The 18,216-nt window shown below is 43.9% G+C and overlaps 1 long non-coding RNA gene across 1 annotated transcript in view; it reads right to left on the bottom strand.

Annotated features, from left to right (window-relative positions):
• LOC128854185 (uncharacterized) overlaps positions 1 to 18,216 on the bottom strand; it is a 184,169-nt gene that overhangs the window by 107,130 nt on the left and 58,823 nt on the right. Inside the window, exons 2-3 of the long non-coding RNA XR_008453155.1 lie at positions 10,899 to 11,129; positions 5,831 to 5,912 (exon numbers count right to left, since the gene is read on the bottom strand). This is a non-coding gene — a long non-coding RNA (uncharacterized LOC128854185). The remainder of the gene's footprint in view (positions 1 to 5,830; positions 5,913 to 10,898; positions 11,130 to 18,216) is intronic.

Below are 18,216 nucleotides of genomic sequence, written 5' to 3'. Positions count from 1 at the left end.
CACTGACTTTGGATCCCACAAGACAAGCGTTCACAACGGGCAGCACTTAGGAGCGATGACGAGGGGCAACAGAGAGGAGCCGCTCCCCGTGTTGCCTTTGAGGATGTCAGCTTCCCAGAGCTCCAGCCCCTGCATGAGGCAGACTGTGCACCGCTCCTAAAGTGGGGGCTGTCGGGGTGCCCCCTGCTCTGCCCACACCTGCCCTCCCCTACTGCACCTTTTATCTCAGCTCTCCTTTGGAAAACTCCTGCCAAATCACCGGAGGCAGGCAGGAAAACCACCAAAATTGTCACACCGACAACCTTTGAGGCAGAAGTGCTTTGGCAAGTGTTTTACTCCCAGCTCCAATCAGGCAGTAACAGAAAGGAGAGTGGCGGAGGGGAATCCCATCCTGTGCAACACAAGTCATTGCTTTGGCAGCGCTCTGCTTTCCCTGCAATGAGAGCTGTCATCTCTGTGATACACGGGGGACCCCTGAAGGAGCAGACGGCATTAGGGCTTAATCAAAAGTCTCCGCAGGCCAAAAAGATTATTTTTTTTCCCCCCTATCTGTCTCTAGGAGTGAATCTCAAACCACAGTACAATATCACCTACTAGGAAAGCGAATTACATAGCAACTTTCTTAGCCTTTCAAATGGGACCATTCGCTTTGGGTTTCCACTCTTTTATTGTACTCGTGTTTTATGGGCTTTGTGTCAAAATGAAGTGAAAGGAAACCAGGGAGGAAGCAGCAATGCTGCTGCTAACATCTCCTTAGAAAGGAGTAGTCCTTCTCATATTGCAGGGAGGGCTGTGCTTATGGATGTGCACAACCATACCCACCACTAAAGGTTCTATTCAAGACAAAACTCCATTTCTTATGGCCAAGATCACGTATGTTAAAAGAAAAAAACTTCTGCTCCATTTCTGTTGGGAAATGTGCACCACAGAGCCCCTGGACACCTCCCAGAAACTCCTCTTATGATCCAGGCTACTGAATCCAAACCCCAAAAGGGACAGCAGATCAGACTTCCAATTTGAGACAAGACTAAGAAATGTATATTAAAATTATCAGCAAGTGGTGGTCAAAGAAACCAGATTTTAAAGAAACATGTCAGTAAGCTTGGAGAGCTTCTGTTGCTTTCGAGACCAGATAAAAAGCATCTCATTCTCTGCTGTCACCCCCACCAAATTCACCTGAGTTTTGCTATAAAGTTATATGGCTCAGGAGTCATCATCCTGCTGTTCTTGTGTTGTCAGGGACCATTTCTTGAGCTGGTAAAAGTTAGCATCATTCTGTCGACTTGAAACAGATTTCTTTTGGTTTATCAACTGCTGAGGATCATCTCCGTCAGCCATTTCAGGGTAATAAAAAGGTTGTTTAAAAAACCCATTACAACTGATAAACAGTCCATGCAAAGAAACATTAAAAAAGATTTTTAAGTGCAGGTTGTAAGTCTGAAGAGATACCTCGATGATATTTTTATATTGCTATTTGTGCAATAAAACAGACAGGGGAGTCATGAAGTAACTTAGGTTTGGATATATAAAAGGGCAAATAGAGGGGAAAGTGCTACACTGAAGTAGCATTGGTTTCAGAAGATTTTCACAATAATGAGATTAGCACAAGCAATGCCATATCTCAGTTGTTATAGTCGCTACCTCTTCCAGGAAGGTCAAGCAGAAGGAAGCGGAGGACCTGCATGTTGGGTCTCTGTGACACAGGAAGGCTGTGTTAACTTAAATTATTGTACATACCAGATGTCATATACAGTAGCGTTACGGAGGAACAGAAAACAAATATTCATGGAAATGACATGCGTTCCTGTACTTTGTCTGTTATCCCATCCACCCCCACCAGAGCAGTTAGATCCAAATGCCAATTACTGATCAGAGGGACAGATGGTAATTTCCATTTTGCAAGGCTTAGCGTATTGGCAACGGGCAAGGTTCAAAGACATTGTTATCCTTGAGCTTTAGGAAAATACCCAGAAGCAGTAACACGCTAGACTTTTTTTCGGCTTGTGGCAGGGGTGCCATAGGTTTCACACTTTGAGATTGCAAGGGCACTGCACCAAGCAGTAAATAAGTTACTGCAAAACAAACAGTCTGTGTCCCATGAGCCAAGTTCTGCATTAATTCAAAAGCTCCCCGTGCTTCTGTTAAGGTTATCCAAGGGCACGTCAAGGGATTGTACAGGATCAGCCCATCTTGTTCCTCTGCTCTAGATGAACGTAGCCCTGATTTTCTGCAGTTTTACACAGAAAAGCCTCAAATGACAAAACTAAAGTCATTGGTACCTATAGGCTTGTATCTCTGTTAGAATTATAGAATAATAACTGCCAAAGCAACTAACAGACTTCAGGAAGAAGAATTTTTAACCACCTTGAAGAAGGAATACCAATAATTCTGCTCTTTCAATACTCAGCACAGAGCAGGTCTCCCTCGTATTTGTGTTTTGGCCAGTCACGTTGATGGGAATGAGGTCTTCGCTCCTGAAACAGCGAAACAGCTCGGCATCGCCAGTTTAACAGAGACAAGCTGGGCTTTGACAAGCAACAAAAACTCCACCAAACCACACCAGAGGAAGGAAAAAAGTACCACGATGCTTTGGGCTGAGTGAGCTCAGAGGATCTCCGAGTGATGGAGGCAGGAGAGGCAGTATTATTAAAGAGGACCATAGAGCCATGGGTGTTGCCACCCTCCAGACTCTGAGCAAGGATAAAACGGGAACTCAGTCCTTATGGGCTCCTTCCAGATTCAGATATTCTATGATTATAGTGCGTGCACCCGTATTTATAGATAGATGCATATGCTGAAATAGCAGGAAGATTCTCGTGTTAAATGACTACCCCAAATGAAGGTAGATTTATTCAGTGATGCCTAAATCTCTCTAAATAGAGATTTTTATCTCCGCTTGTGCTGGCTAAGAAGCAGAAAGCTGGCATTAAATAGGCTCTATAAACTGAAAGGTACAGAAAATTGTTGTGCAATTACTTAAATTCAGAGGCTTTGCCTTTTATTTTGTGGCCTATTCTTCCAGTCAAATGAGGCCTTCCCAGAAATAAGATCCATCTTTTAAAACGAAAACAAACCTTTCCCTTAAGCTGCTCTCAGAAACCTTTTAAATGAAACCCTGCTACATCCAGTACTGTGGACTGACATAGCCTGCCGAGCCTAAAATAATAATTCCCAGAGAAACAAACCACTTGTGTTAATCAAAAGAGTATGTTTACTTCGTAATGCAATTACAACAATTTAAACGTTAGTATTAAGTGTTTTGCCTATGCATTTGTCATCAATAAAACAGACAGAAATACATTGATAAAACTCTATTAGAGTTATAAGTAAAAGGAGCATCCCTTTCCATCCTTCCTGCTCCTCTCCCCTTCTCATGAAGATTTCTACTCTCCTGTTCATGAAAGCATGAGTGAGCAGGGTCCAGGGACTGAGGCATGCATTAAAAAAGAAATTACATTGGTCTCCATCTTCAAGGCACATAATGATCACAACTAAAGCACCCTTAGAACTCCCTGACCTTCTCAGCAGTCACACACTTCCAGATCAATACAAAGGTCCCACAGAAAGTAGTTTTTATTTTTACCTTGCAAGTGTCAGGGATCACCAAGAGGTTTGCCTAATGCTTGGCATGTTCCTAAAGTACCTAACTCTGCCATGAAATGTAAGCTAGGAAGCATTCCTAGGCTTGTCATCACCGGTTCATTTTAACCATAGGAATAAACCACACAATGACTATTAATCTCTGCATAAGCTTTATGCCACTATGAAGAACGTGAGTGATTATTACTTGTGGCATAATGCTAGAGAAAGAAAACAGCTAAACTCACCTTCCTCTTCAGTCAACACCCAACTGATGTTTACCCCCCTGCTCACTTATGTACTAATTAGACACTCTACGCTGATTGCAAAATGAAGTTGAGTGCTTTTTTCATTGTTGCTAAATTGAAATTATAATTTTCCAATTGGCAATAACAACCCTTGCGTTTCCACCTTAATCAACAAGCCTGTGTGGTTTTGTGTACGCGGGTATATGTAAAAGGGAGAAAGACGCTGTGACAAATTACTGAAAACAATGTCTTCATTTCGTAGTTTATTGCTTGACACTTGTATTTCTGCATCTACAGGTGAATCTAAGAACCCACAAAATTTCTGCCGCATTTGCAAAAAACAAAACCTTTTCCTTTGAACATTAACTTCAGAGTTTTTCCAGGAATATTTTGGTTGCCAGAGTTTCAGCATTCATCTAACTTAAGCAATGAGTCGTAGTCACATTTTAGTCTTACTAAAGAGGATTTTGTATACCATCCAAAAGAAGCTTTAGCTATCCCGTGTTGCACATGCCGGGAGCCGGGGAACGCTATCTGAAGCTTCAGTTGCCTGCTATCAGGGATCGGACTGCAGTGATGCTGTTGAGCAACTGCAGGAGCAGCCAACTGGGCTGCCGTCCAGCTGTCCACCTTCCCACATCTGCCAGCACTCAGCATCCCCCTCCCAGCCCCAGATCTGAGCCTTCATGCCCTCTTCTGCTGCTCCAACACAAAGTCAGGCCACAGCCCCTTGACCCATTAGTCATGTACAGTAGCCTTTGTATAAATTAACTCAGACATTCAGCGTAAAGGCAGTTACGATGGGAGCTGCCCTCCACTAAAAAATTATTTACTCACCTTGGGTAAAAGATCAGAGCAACATTTTTAAGTTTGTTTCAGCTTCAACAGATTTATCAACAGTTTTGCATTTCCTAAGACTCCAGAGTTCTTGCATTATTCATAAGCAATCCTTTCTGTAATCATTCTTTACAATAAATAGGCAGCATACAGGAAAAAGCAGTACAACAGCTGATGCACGAGTAGGGCAGGGGCCCCACTAGGGCCATGGAATACTTGCAGTCACTGGAGATGCAGCCGAGTAAGCTTTACCCTATACTTATTATCTCTGTAATATCTGTGTCAGATCAATTTTAGGCAAGAGAAGCAGTAGCAAATATAGAGGGAATGGCAGGCAGATTTAATAGCCCCTGGGGAAATCTCTTTCCAAACAGCTCCTAGTAGGAGGCAAGACTTGTGAGATATGGGGCAAATAACCCAGACCACCTCAAGCGAAACAATTTTGATGAGGGGTGTTAGGAACACTGAGCTAGCTTACATGTATCGTGTTTCTTAAGGTGGGAAGAAAGCCAGGACAAGGCTTCCCGGGCAGCTCTAAAAGGTCTCCTCTGCCGGTGTCTCTCTCCAGCCTTCTGTAGTTATTGACACTATTCACAAGACCTGAGAGTCAAAATTGTTGATAGGAAGCAGATGTAAATAAAAACCAAGTTTAGCTGTTAGGGCCTGGATAATTGCAGTGAGATTAGAACTCCTTCAGGTCCCAGCATGGGTTGGAGCCATTCCTCATCCTTGGAGGAAGCATGATCCAACAGTAGCATCTTTTTCAGAGCACTCTGCGATGCACCCCCCACTCCCCAGCTCTTACCATACAGTGTTGTTACAGGCAGAGTTCAACTGATGCTGAAAGAGAAACACATGAGTTCCATGTGCCCCATCCAACAAGGATTTAATTATGTTAGTGGCTTTTACAAATCATAAACGTATGCTTCAAAACCCCTGTGCTATATATAATTGATGCAACTGATGAAAGGCAAACAACATGATAAGTTTTTACTATATAACCCTATTTCACTTTTCATTTTTCTAAGACAAGAAAATTCGCTTCATAGAAAAAAAATGGTTTGATACTGACAGTAAAATGCAAATTGAATTTTTACAGAAACACAGACCACACTAGAAGAAAAACACATAGACCAGAACTAGGAATGAATAAAAAATATACTTACTGGGTCCCACTGATTTCTTGTAATCACTTTGGCCTCCTTGTAGACGTGGCAAGAATGGTTTTCACCTGGTGAACTTGGTTTCCTGGGTGTGACAGAGGAAGTATGGTTGAAGTAAGCAGGAGGAAATTACTCTTAGGAAACAATTAGCAGAAATTCTCTGCATCATTCATTTGTTCACTGTGCCACAGTTATTTGCCTTTTAATTCACTTGTGTATTTTGCTGGCATTAGAATTGCGGGATTAAAAGTTGGAGTCTGCCGCAAAACCCTTGAGGCGGAAGAGGCTGCTCTACCCTTTGCATCTGGGAACCTGCTGAGGTACCTCCAGGTAAGAGAGAGCAGTGGCCTTTTCGCCAGGATGTGCCACTCAGCCAGCAGAGATTTGACCTTAAATCTTTTTCTGAGTTACTCAGCAGGAAAAGCAGGAAAATCCCTCACATTTGTTTGTAATCTGGAGGACCCACAGAGACGATGCCCAGGGAGGAGCAGGGGCTCAGCCACTCACCGACCCTGGGGTATATGAGTAACCCTCCACATCTCCCCTGGGAGCCACAGCCTGGCGGCTCATTAACTGAGGCAACCTGGATCACCTCGACTGAAAGAAGGAGCCTTAGAAAGGGCAGAAGTGACATTTGCAAACTCCCAAACATCCCTTTGCATTTCCAGAACAGCCAAAAGCAACTGCATTATAAATAAGAACAAAACCTTTGAGGTAAAGAGCAAGAGACGTTATTTTATCCAAAACAACACAACTCCTCTTAAATTCAGTCCTTTCTCAGGTCTGTAAATTACGATAATTGGAGGGGGGAAAGGTCAAAGCTATTAGACAATTTATTTCTGTGAGTAACAGCTTTTTAATTCTTGTAGCTTGATAAAGAGAAAAAAACCCAGGGTCCCATTTTTACCTTGCCCTCCAGAGCTGTAATTCCCATGCATGTTCTCCACTAACATTTCACATCACTAAAACTCTCAGCTTACCTCTGACAATGAAAAAACTACATTTTTTTTCTTTGGCAGAGAATCATAGAATCACCAGGTTGGAAAGGACCGACCGGATCATTGAGTCCAACCATTCCTAACACTCCCTAAACCATGTCCCTGAGCACTTCATCCACCCGTTCCTTAAACACCTCCAGGGAAGGTGACTCGACCACCTCCCTGGGCAGCCTCTGCCAGCGCCCAATGACTCTTTCCGTGAAAAATTTTTTCCTGATGTCAAGACTGACCCTCCCCTGGCAGAGCTTCAGGCCATTCCCTCTTGTCCTGTCCCCTGTCACTTGGGAGAAGAGCCCAGCTCCCTCCTCTCCACAATCTCCTTTCAGGTAGTTGTAGAGAGTAATAAGGTCTCCCCTCAGCCTCCTCTTCTCCAGGCTAAACAACCCCAGCTCTCTCAGCCGCTCCTCGTAAGACTTGTTCTCCAGCCCCTAACCAGCTTTGTTGTTCTTCTCTGGACACACTCCAGAGCCTCAACGTCCTTCTTGTGGTGAGGGGCCCAGAACTGAACACAGTATTCGAGGTGCGGTCTCACCAGTGCCGAGTACAGAGGGAGAATCACCTCCCTGGACCTGCTGGTGACCCCATTTCTGATCCAAGCCAAGATGCCATTGGCCTTCTTGGCCACCTGGGCACACTGCTGGCTCATATTCAGTCACTGTCAACCAACAGCCCCAGGTCCTTCTATTCCGTGCAGCTCTCCAGCCACTCTTCCCCCAGTCTGTAGCACTGCACAGGGTTGTTGTGCCCCAAGTGCAGGACCCGGCATTTGGCCTTGTTAAACCTCATCCCATTGGTCTCGGCCCAGCGGTCCAGCCTGTTCAGATCCCTTTGCAGAGCCTCCCTACCCTCCAGCAGATCCACACTTCCTCCCAGCTTAGTGTCATCTGCAAACTTGCTGAGAGTGCACTCAATGCCTTCATCCAGGTCATTGATAAAGACATGGAACAGAGCTGGACCAGTACTGAGCCCTGAGGAACTCCACTTGTCACTGGCCTCCAGCTGGAGTTAACTCCATTGACCACCACTCTCTGGGCCATCCAACCAGTTTTCCACCCAGGAGAGTGTGTGCCCATCCAGGCCAGAGGCTGACAGTTTCTGAAGCAGAATGCTGTGAGAAACTGTGTCAAAGGCTTTACTGAAGTCCAAGAAGACTCCATCCACAGCCTTTCCCTCATCCAGTAAAGAGTCAGAGTCAGAGTTGTCCAAAATCTGTGTCCTGTGAAGACATACAGGCCAGAGGGATGCTCAATAAGGTAAAGTAGCAATGACCCTTTCAAAAGGAGTCAGGAATGCCACCAGCACTGGAAGAGCAACCCAGTATCTATCATTTTACTCTTTATTGAAAATATTTTGCCTTTGCCTTCTTTCATACAATTACATTTACTATGGTGAATTGCCATGCAAAATTGCCCTCTTCATATACATTGTTGTTAAATGACTCTATAATTAGTACTAACATATTGCACTTACAGCATTTACTATGCTTGATGGGTCTATCAACTTAACCTTATTGTGATCTATAGCAGTAAGGATAACAATTAAAATGGTATTACTCAATTTTAAACAGCCACTGACAAAGTCTACCCACATTTACAAGCTTTGTTTCAATCATGTTTAGCCACATCCATAAACTCTATTAATATTCCCTTACAACCCCTTTGCACTGTTTCCCCTGTGTACAGAGAGAAACAGAAAAAGCCTTCCTACCCTTTGGGGCAGGGTTGGGAGGCAGAGGGGATGAGGCTCGACTATGCCCTGTTTGCCACTTTGCAAGCTGAATTTGACCACCGAGGAGCTGTAATACTTGGTAAACCTGTCAGTGTTTAAAGCCCATCCCATCAAAACCCACCATAAAATAACTGTAATAGTAGCATTTCCCAAGCTGTTGGAAGCAGCAGCGCACAATGTGCTTGTCCAGTGGTGAACAGCTGGTAAATACGATATTGTGCCTGGCCAGATTTCTATCTTTAGGAGGGTGGAATAAATGACAGTTTCTGATGAATGATAAAACCATGGGTTAAATTTTGCAGAAGTGTTTCTCCCTGAAATTCTTGTATTTCCAGTTAAGTGAAAGGTGGTGTGGAAACTTTTCAGGGAAAAATTGAAGGCTCCTTTGGCCCATGTCATCCAAAACGAGATGCAATTTTAGATCCCTTGGGTTTTAGGTGCCCAGCTAGAGACACTCTACCAGGAACTGCTTGGCATCGCTTCACCTCTCAGTTCCCGAAGTCATCAGAAGTTAGATACCCCTAGGGACCCAAAAAAAAACAGAGAAGCAATTCCTCTTTTGGAATTATATCTCGTCATGTGGACCTATTCCCCATGCTCCATCTTAAAACCAGGGCCAATATTTAGCCTTGGTTAGAAAGAATATTTACACATCAGCTTCATACAAGCTGAGCGCGGAACTCACCATAAATAGGGAGCTTAACACCAAAATTACTTTTAGAAATGAAGTTTTCCATTTGTCATATGGAAAAGGAAGTCCTTTTGAATACTTATAGCATTCATCTTCCCCTTACAAGCAGTGTTTCGGATTTGTAGTCGGGTACAGAAGAGCAGGGTGAGGAGGAGGAAGTGACCTGAATTCTGACAGTAACATAATTCCATAGTTCAAAAGTTATTGGAACGTTTCAGAGCATAATGCCCAACAATTTGCATTCCAGATACCTTCCATACAAACTGAAGGATTGCTAAAGGTTGCATATCTCAGCTTTTATGCTTGTGCCCTTTTCTCAAATTAGCGATACAGTCAAGCTCTGATGAGATCATATCTTTGACACAGAGCAAAATTATGGTAACATTCATTTGTGATCTTATCCAGCTCAATTCCTATTTCCATGGGATTAGAAAAGGAAAGAAAGTCCCATTAAACTATATTGAAGAAGGTGATATTCACCCTGCAGCTACAGGAATATATTTAAGCACTACATATCACGTCCTGTGAAAAGAAAGTAGAAAATGAAAATTCAAAAGCAGCAGCAAGGATCTAAGCAATCGTGTAATACAATTCCAGCTACAATTTCGTGCTGATTATAATTCTAGGTTTCTAGACATAAGTGAAAGAAACCAGATGAAGTTTTGGGCACTGGTTCCACATGTGTCATTTGAAAGGGTGCCTATAGTAGCTGAGGATTCGGCTTTATTTGTGAGCAGCAGGATTTGAACGGTGTATTTTACCTATAATTTGGCATTGCCCAGAACACATTCAAATACCCTTCCTCTTCCTTAAGGGGGAGGATGATTAATGACAAGAAAGACACGCTGCACTGATGGTAAATCTCTCTCCAGGGACGATGGAGCAGTTTGGGGCTTATGCACCTCATCTCACTGGGGGTCCTGGAATGGTCCTGGAAGGCCTTAAAGTGGTCCCAGGGGTCTCGGGAGGGGTCCTGGGAGTCTTAGAGTGGTCCTGTGGGGCCCTAGAAGGGTCCTGGGGGTCTTAGAGTGGTCCTGGAACCCATTAAATGGGTCCCATGGGGCTGTAGAGGGATGTAGATGGGTCCTGTGGGTCTCTATCTCCTGGGGGATAGTGCTGGGTTGTTTCTTATGGGCAATCTTCTACAAAGGGGGTTGGCCTGAGGGACCAGGGCAAGACCAGCAATTTCAGCATTTAGCAGGAGGTGTGGTGCCACCGAAACCAAAGGAGCTCTGCCAGGTCCCACCAGCTGTTTGCTGAGGAGGTGGGTGAGCTGCCTCTGCAGAGCAGCTGAGGTTCAGCCATCTGACGGGAACCCAGTATCTGCTCCACAGGCTCCTCCGGAGATTCCCGGCCACGGATGGTGCTGGAGAGAGAAAACAGCCGAGTGATGGACAGCTTTCCTCAACACCTCCCAGTGAAACCTGCTTGCCATTCAAATATTTTTGCAGTCAGAAAGCATGTAATTTCCCTCTTCTTGTGCATAATCCTGGGAGGCGGGCTTTCCCAATCCCCTCTATCTTTGCTATTAGCCTGCTGTTTCCACACAGCCTCTCTATACACCAGCTGATTCAGGCGAAGCATTCCCCAGGCCCAGATCTTAACTGCCACACAGTAATTGCAGGGTTGGGAATGAAAACAGTACTCAGCTCACCATGACTGATGCCTCTTGACGAATGGAGGCAATGCAAGCCAAGCACCTTCAACTCACACACGCCGACATGCAGATGGTTTTGATAAGCAGAGTGATCTTGTCTTTGAAGACCCTCAACGCTGGTTGAGTTTAGCCGGTGGTCAGGGATGCTCAGAAGAATTCTGGTGGCTGAGGCAGAGTCTGTGATCAGCTTTGCTGAAAGAATATAGTCTGATATATGCATAAGAATAGCTGGGGAGGGAAAAAATGAGCAAGTGTGAAACATAATTTGAACATAGGCACACAAAAGGAAAGACAGCAGTTATATTTTATTTCAAACCATTTCCAAAACCGGCGGGTGGGAAATTCATGTTTTTCTTATGCTAGCCCATGGAAAATGAGAAGAGAAAGTCTGAAAAATGAAAATGAAGGGTGGCAAAGAAACACAGAAGAATTTTAGTGAGGAAAAAGTAGTCACAATATCTAAGGCTTTCAAAACTCCTGCTGAGCATGGATCAATCCTATTGCTGGCACAAGGTGGGGCTTGCTTATCTTAGTCCTTTATAAACCTGAAATGGCTCATTTTGAGTGCCTGAGGCAAAATTAATTACCGCTTCTGAAGACTCAGTGTAGTTTACACAGACACACACGCAGGGCAGGGGTATACTAGACTCGATCAAAATTTCTGGAAAACTTAGGACAAAAAAATAACCTCGTGGATTTTGGAAAGGAAAAGAGAAGGAACCTTGAGAGGTTCCCCCCATCTATCAACGTGCTCTCTTTGAACACTAACAGGAGAAGGAGCATCCTCTGTCCTTCCATATGTCCATAGAGAGTCTAAACATGACAACATATCAGGCTCTGCAAGCCTGGAGAATAAAACCTATTATTTTATTTCAAATAGGCTTCTGCCTTGGAACAAATTGTTATTACCTCATATTTTTTGGCCTCAGCCTGTTGGTGTCTTTTCTTGTTAATAATCTGCACAAAGGAGCAATCGTAGCCTATGTAATGCTTTCCATCTCTCTTGGATGTATTTAATAATTACAGAAAAAACAAGATCACAATGAAAATGCTGCAAATCAAAGTTGTTAGATAGATATCAATATCAGTGATATATTGATGGACCTTGTCCCAAATATCAGTATCATGCATGTTCCTTTAATAGCAATTAAATATTGTCTCAGGCAGAGCGGCAAAAAGAGAAATGAATGAAAGTGAGTTAAGAAAACAGATGTTGTTATTTGCCTAAGAGGACCTTAACAGGAACTTGGCTCCCTGAGCAATTTGTCCCTCCTTACACAGGCACATCACCTTTCCTTCCCCGCACACTACGTGCTCAGCTCTCACGCTGATTGCACTGCTGCTGCTCACAAGTGCTGCACATATGCTTTAGTACCACACAGAAAGAGGGCTCCAATTCACTAGCAGAAATATTACTGCAAGATTAAGGAACCTGAATAAGAAAAATCCTATGATCAGAGACCTGAGCGCACTGAAGCATCAGGTTTGATTTGGTGGCTGAGAGGGAGGCCAGCAAAAAATGGAGAGAAACCAAAAATTCAACTCTAAATATGTAGTCGTGTGTGATTGCACAGTGCCAGTCTAAAAAAAACCTCTTTTTGCTGGTGCCCATAACACATCAGACAATCCTCATTCTCACAAACCAAGGCTCAGGGAGCCCTGTTGTGTGACAGGACCAAAAGCCTGAGTTCCGTGGCCAGGGAAGGGGCTAACATCAGCCCTTCGGAACGGGGTAGCCCCACAGCGTGGCTGCAGCCTCCTTGTTCTTGCAGCTCAGCGGGGCAGGGGATGGCCAGGAAAATATTAGAAGCATATTCCTAAACCACCCCATTGTGGTTTAGGAAATAAAGGTTAGGGCTTGATTTATACTATTAAGAAAGAGTAGCTTCCAGAATTTCACAGCGTGCACAGTTCCAGGTGGGCTTAGACTGGGAAGCCTTCAGCTGCGATAAGTTTGCAGGCGGTGGAAAAGAGAAGAAAAACACATAACTCAAACCTAAATATTAGATTACAATTTCACTTAACGCTACCTCGTTAAAACAGACGGAGTTTTCTACGGCATGCACGTCCCGCAGACAAAGCCAGGCTGGTCTGATGCTGCAGGAGTGGTGTGTGAGCCTTCCAGCTCCTCAAACCTCAGGCTTTGAGGGCACCCGTTTTGCAAACGTCCCCCTGCGCTGCGCAGGGGATTGGGAGCCTGTTGGCATCACCCCTGGTGGGGGCACCAGCCCCCTTGGGGCTCAGCGCAGCTGCAGAATTGATAGCAGTGCTGGGTTAAATTCTTCGCAGCAGCAACAGGGTGACTGTGGGGTCCTGGTGGTGGGCAGTGACGTTTCTGCTGCTCTCCTTTTAGCCCTTTTTTCCCCCAAATACTGGATTCTGTTAGGTAGATGTAGGGATGAGGCCCTAATTCAGTAAACTCTGTAAGTTAGGCACACAAAGCGTCCTGGTGGCCAAAATTAAAGCCAAGCTCATCTTGCTGGAGATGGGGATAGATTTACTCCCAGGTGCCAGTGAAGGAAGGACCTGGCCCCTTGTCATGGGATGTTAAATGCGCTCAATAAAAGTGGAGTCATTAGCCCATATATTTGCTGTGCTCAACATCAGCCCTTATTGATCCCCGGCTGCTTGCAAGGTTGAAGTTTTACATATTCAGTTATCAGGGGAGAACATTTAAACAAAAGCTCAAAATAGAAGGGCAAGAAAAGTGCTGATATATCAAAATAGGGTGTATCCGAAAGCCACTCACTATATATATTCCCAGATGTTGCATTTATGGAGGAAGCACTTAAACATGAAAAGTTCCACACCACTTAGAAAACTGCCACAAAAAACTTCTGTTTCATAACCTGCCTTGTTGAGAAAAAGTTATAAGCATTTTCAACCTAGAAGAAGACAGACCAGCTGAGAGCCACACGTGGATATTGAGAGCAATGATTTTCCTTCATTACTTACTATTGTAAATGTGTACCCTTCCTTGGAGGGAGGGCAGGATAATTTAAGACTGCTTGCCCATATTATCAGAAATTATCTTGTCCGATATTAAGAAGCGAAGATTCCTTTTCAAACCATAGAATCATAGAATCTTGGAATCATAGAATAGTTAGGGTTGGAAGGGACCTTAAAGATGATCCAGTTCCAACCCCCATACTCAGTGAGCAAAATGTTTTAAATGTGTACATTTAAAAATGGGAAGAAAGGGAGAAAAAGCATGGTGTGCATTGCTGTAAGAAGTAACCGCAAGGAGATTTACAAACAGACTCTTTTTTTTCCTCTGGACAGCCGTCCCTGAGGCAGTAAAGAGGAGAAACACTTCCATTAATTTCTACATGGAGAAATCAATACCACGACACCAACTAGACCAGATCCTTTTCTCTCCTGACCCACTATAGGGCTGGGAAAAAGTCCTGTTGCTGGTCACAAAGCTGCATCGTGCTCCAGCCTTGTGTGCCCACTGCCCTTTTTCAGAGAAGAGAGGACAGCAGGACGTGGCAGCCACTCCTGTCACGATAATGTCCTGTCGCAGCAATGCCATGCTTGTTAAACCTTGTGGGGCTGCTGCCCTTCCCACAGGCTGCCCTTCTCTCTCTCTCTCTCATTTACATTTGCTTCGCTTTATTCTTAGCTCACCACTTAGGAGCTTTGCTCTTTCTGTGACAGCGCAGGAATATAAAATAAATAAAAGGGCCATTAAATTCAAGTCTAAGCAAGGAACAGTTACGCTCTCATTCGGCAACCCTGCTGGCACAACGGGAGGGACACGTAGGAGCAGTAACCATTCCAAGAGCTCCCCAGGAGCTGGAAGCACGTACTCTGCTGGGGTGGGAAGAAGTGCATTTCTGTAATAGGAGTCACTTTGGCCCCAGCCATGGAAAAGTTCTCTTTTTTTAATCAGAATATATCAAAAATCTTCCCACGTCACCCACAAATTGCGATTTTGCTCATTCCATATAGAAAAATATGTTTGTGTGCTGAACATGCCTTGCAGTCATTTAACATATTAAGGTCTGTCCCACTTCAGCTGGTCATGGAAGCTTTCAGTAGCCAAGGCAGAGACACTTGCACATGTCCAATTCTTTGTCTTGCTTATTACATTAATTGAAACTGATGTGGTGGAAGTTGAAGGAAGTGAATTTATCACACTCTGTATGAAGGCTACGGCTCAAATCTGAACTGATCTGCTTTCAAAAATGTCTTGCTTTAATGTGCCTAGTGATATTTTGTTAAAGAAAGAGACATCTAGTATCTAACGCTCTTCATCTTCTGAAAGAGAACAAATACTTATAATTAAATTAATTATGATAATCATGCAGGTGTCTCATGTGGGCTGTAAGTTGGGTTTTGCTTTCCGAGACATTGCTTCTTAAAACGAAATAGTTTAATCCTTTGTTCTGCACTGCTGTTGGTTGGAAGGACAGTCAATAATTAATTACGGCAGTGTTACAGACTTGCAAATTACTACAAGAAGATGACAGGTTCTCCCTACGGCCCCCTCCCCTGCAAACAGGTTCCTCCTAGAAGCACGGGACAGGCTCTGGTGAACCCCCGAGGCAGGTGGTTCTCTGCTATTTTGAGAGATTAAAGAAGTAGGAATGGTTTCATCAGGAAAGTGATCTTAAATCATGCGACAAATGCCAAGCAGTGCACCTTTACCTTGGGGGTGGGAACTGTAATTTCCATTTCAAAAGCATATCCACAATTTTAAAGTAGCTTCTTCCAATTAAGAACAAAACATTGTTTTCTTTGAATTTAAATTAGACAAATTCAGGCCATTCTTAACATCTTAAGTCTCACGGAGCAGTGGAAACAACATGTCCATCCTCTATTAAAGCACCTCATGTACATCTGTGAAAGGAATAAAAACTCCCCGCTCACTTCTCTGTGCAGGCACTTTGTGGATGTCTACAAAAAGGACACTGCCCATCAGTTTCTCTTCCGTGGAAATTTCCTCTAAACTTCTTCAGGTCGCAACCAGGCAGAGCTGGATAAGCCACAAGAGTGGACAAAATACAAAGGAACACAAACCAGGATTACATAGAGTCATTCCCGGAAATAAAAGCAACAAATCAGATCTAAACCTGTTTCTCTCTGGAACCACAACCAAGGATGCTTTCCAAAGCCTTTTCGAAGGGGTTGTTAGAAGGGATAAAATGCTAATTCACTACATTTGGGAAGACCAGAGAGGCTAAATGCAGGTGTGAGAGAGGGACTCTCACTTCAGCTAGTCATTTCTTAGTCCTGGCAAGCTCTTGCCTGGTTATCTCAGCTCTCCTCCTCCAGGAGCGGGGCCATCGGAGAACCAATGTGTGCTGGCTGCCCCAGGAGAGGAGAGGCTTTGGGATGCAGGTTTCCAACATTGGAAGAATTCCCAAAGAGTTTCTGCCTCCTTCTCCTAGAAAAGCTGCAGTTCAAAGTTGCATCAATAGCTCGAGGAGGTGGGAGAAACAGTAAAATGGACCTTAAATTCAAACAAAGCAGATCTGACACAGTTACTGAGGTGAAAGAAAATAAATGACCTTTAATTACTGCTGGACTTGCACAGCAGTAATCGCTTGGGTTTAATTTCTTAATTAAGAAGTTTCTCATCTTAATAGTCACTCAGGGCAACCAGCTGTTGTCTTCTGCTGGTCCCATAAGGTGCTCAAGAGCCAAATTATCTCTTCTTTATTCTCCAGTAATAGCTGGACTTTTTCAAAGAAAGATCTCAATTCAGGGGAAGCTCATGAAGAAGTCTAACGGCACGTTAAATGATGCTGAATTACACAGGAATTTGCATGGATTTGCATTTTACATTTATATTAATGCCAGATGAGTTCATTATGATTCATCTAACAATAATGAATGCTAAAGGAATAAGTAATGATCATGATATTACAACTGCGCTGTAATCCTGTCTCTGTAATTTCAGTCTCCTGTTTTCTACAAAAGCAGAGAACTCGTCACCACCACCGGCAACGTGACATTGTTCTCCCGACCCAAGTCTATACAGCCTAAAATCTTCACTGTTTAGCATCTTTCCCATCTTCAAAACAGCAGAAAAATCACTCGTGGTCCTTTTTCATTTGTTGATTTTGCTGTCTTTCCCCTTTCTCCCAGGGGGCTGCTAGTGGGGAAGGGAAGGGAAGGGAAGGGAAGGGAAGGGAAGGGAAGGGAAGGGAAGGGAAGGGAAGGGAAGGGAAGGGAAGGGAAGGGAAGGGAAGGGAAGGGAAGGGAAGGGAAGGGAAGGGAAGGGAAGGGAAGGGAAGGGAAGGGAAGGGAAGGGAAGGGAAGGGAAGGGAAGGGAAGGGAAGGGAAGGGAAGGGAAGGGAAGGGAAGGGAAGGGAAGGGAAGGGAAGGGAAGGGAAGGGAAGGGAAGGGAAGGGAAGGGAAGGGAAGAAGGACTTATCTCAGTGACCACAATCCTGTCCTGTCTCTTGCCATTCCTTACTGTTTCTCCCTGGAGCCATAGCCCATGCCATCTGTGGCTCCTGACCACCTGCTCAGCCTGGGGTCAAACAGAGCTGGCGGCCTGCACACAAGGTGTCATGTTAGCACTGCTTGGTGATATGGTTAAAGAATCACAAGAGAAAAATCTCCTGCTCCTTTTTATAGTCTCTATGGCTTTAGAGCTCTTTCTTCCTACCCGTGTTACAGTCTGTAGACTGGACTGGCTTGATCCCTCCAAGTTTACCACTACAAGTACAAATGATCTTGGTCTTTGAACCTCACACAATGGGCTTTGGCGAGGTAAACAGGTAGGATGGAGATAACCAGCCCCTGAGCATAACGATAACTGAGGATAGTTCATTAGAAAGGGTAACTGAGGCACAGAGCAGACTAGAAACTGAAATGTGGGGTTTGGTAAAACATTTCCAATTGTTTTATAATAGCAAAATCCAAAAGTTGATAACAGAGATGTAAATTATAGGTATGTATGGAATCAAACTAGAGAATTTTTTTTGCTGATTGCCCTTAGTGAAGTCCTCTGATACTGGTTGTCTGTGTTAAGATCTAAATAAGTCTTCCGACAGGTGGGACTTAAGTCACTGTCATTCTTATGCTAAGGACTTCACTCCTGTAAATTTAAAGAATGTGGCCTAAAATTTGCCTTGCACAGGGACACGGTTTGAAAAAATAACCGAAAAAAAATCCTGTTCTCATAACCCCCATAACAGTGACTCTGTTTCATATCTTTTGCTACCTTATTTTGCTTTCTTAATGCTGCTTTAAACCCCTTTGGCAGGAACAGCTAATAACAGCTTGGAAAAATTAATATGTATGTTAGATAGAAACATTCTATTGTTTCCATGGATACCGGTGCAAAATCCTTTCTGTG

The sequence above is a fragment of the Cuculus canorus genome, chromosome 20, assembly GCF_017976375.1.
Source record: "Cuculus canorus isolate bCucCan1 chromosome 20, bCucCan1.pri, whole genome shotgun sequence".
Classification (NCBI taxonomy): domain Eukaryota; kingdom Metazoa; phylum Chordata; class Aves; order Cuculiformes; family Cuculidae; genus Cuculus; species Cuculus canorus.
Note: the sequence above shows the minus strand (reverse complement) of the source record. Positions and strands in the feature narration are given on the sequence as shown.